We start from the raw sequence: 1,939 nt of genomic DNA on the forward strand, positions 1-1,939 counted from the left end.
ATGACCTTGTGTTCTAGGAGGAACTCCATCCCAAGTACCACGTCGAAGTCATCCATGCGAACCACGACAAGGTCTAGCTCTCCAGTCCAATCCCCTATTTTGAAGGGGACTCTCTTGGAAACTCCCACAATAGGCAAGGCCTCGGAATTGACAGCTTTCATTTTCCCCGGGTCTTTTCCTATGGTGAGTCTCAATCTTCTGGCTTCTTGATCGGCAATGAAGTTGTGGGTTGCTCCAGAGTCTATCAGAGTGCTCTTGCTCGGTTGAGAGTTTATTGTGGCATCTACGAACATGANACTCGAAACAATAGTTCTGCGATTGGCAACCCATCCAGGCGGTTGCCCATTGCGTCGACTTGGACGATTTTCTCACTCAGTTCGGTCACTCGTGTTTCCAGGAAACGGAGGGTGTCAGGGACTTCTTTGAGGAACAGCATTTCCTCCTCTATTAGCGTAAGCCGGTCGGCTTGTGCTTTGGGTGTCGACTTTGTCGTCGACATGATCTCGGTCTATATGATGTTACGGAGCTAACAAAGCTCTGATACCACTTGACACAATCGCGCTTTCGAAGGCAGCGGACTAGCGATTGTGCGGCACTCACTTTCCAGCGACAAGTGAGTTGAGCCTATTTGTTCTTGCGTCGCCTACGGCCAAGCGACGTACGGTCAAGCCTCTAGCCTCGGTTTTAAAAGAAGGTTTTAGAAAACGAGGAGAGAGAGATTTGAGAAAGAGAGATTTGAGAAAGAGACGTTATATAAGCAAGCAAGAGAAAGATAACAACGGCTTAGCATATATAACCTTGGGTAGGGAGAAGTTGACGACTAGTCATATCCCCCTATAGTACATTCTGGGCCATTTTAGTTCTGGCAGGCGTAGACATGATATTTTTGAGGTGTCATACGCTTTAGAATTACAAAGGGAAAAACACTAGAATGAAAAGACATGACAAGGGTTTGGCTTGTCATGGGCATGCGGCCATGGGCATGCGGCCATGGGCAACATGCCCTGGACAAGCATGACCGTGACACCACGCTCTGCCTGCCCACACGTGAGCCTTTATGCATTGTTTCGTGCGTGGAAACAACACGAACTATGCATGAGGGGGCGTGAGGGCATGTGGGGCACATGAGCCTTTTTTTCATTCATTTTTTACTCCTATTTCACTATGTTTCATCCATACTTACCTTAATTCTATTTGATTTAAGACCTATTAGTAAGGTTTTAGGAAATTTGGAGCTTCCAACAAGCGAAGAAGAGAACTCAAGAAGGCATTTAATAACCATGTAAGTAATCACACAGATTTTAGGCAAGTAATACTTATAGGATTGCTTGGATGGTCTTAGAATGATTAGAGTTAAAGGATTAGTTAAGCTTGTAATTAGTCACAGTTGATGGAGGCATTTCAAAACTATACCTTGAATGTTGTTATGAGATGCTTAATACATAATTATGCTAGAGAGGAGGATTGAAATTTTGTGAATTGCTCTCCAAGTGTTTGGTGGATGTTATTGCCCCTTTGAGCATGTGTGACTATTTCCATCAATTAATGTACATTAGCTCCAAATAATTGAATGTGTGCTCTCCTTTAGAGTGTTAGCAAAAATGAGATAGGACCAGGGCATTAGAGATAGTTTAGCTAGGCAAAGACCTAGTTCAAAACACTCTAGTAGTTCGAGGCCCTTAGTTCAAGCCCCTTAGAATTGTGGGCAACGACAAGAGAGTCTGGTCTCTAGTGCTTCAAACCAAGCTAGGTTCAAGGAGTCAAAATAGAGAAACCTGGAGACGTGAATCCATGACAAAGCCGTCAAACCATCCTAGAGATCTAGTGGACCACTATGACAACCCAGAAAGACAAAGGTAGTCTTCTAGGTCATTAGGAGTTGGTACGGTGTCTATGAGACTTCCACTTCCCTTTCCACTTTGGTTTCAGTATTATCAAG

This window comes from Cucurbita moschata, unplaced genomic scaffold (genome assembly GCF_002738365.1).
Source record: "Cucurbita moschata cultivar Rifu unplaced genomic scaffold, Cmos_1.0 Cmo_Scf00054, whole genome shotgun sequence".
NCBI classification, from domain to species: domain Eukaryota; kingdom Viridiplantae; phylum Streptophyta; class Magnoliopsida; order Cucurbitales; family Cucurbitaceae; genus Cucurbita; species Cucurbita moschata.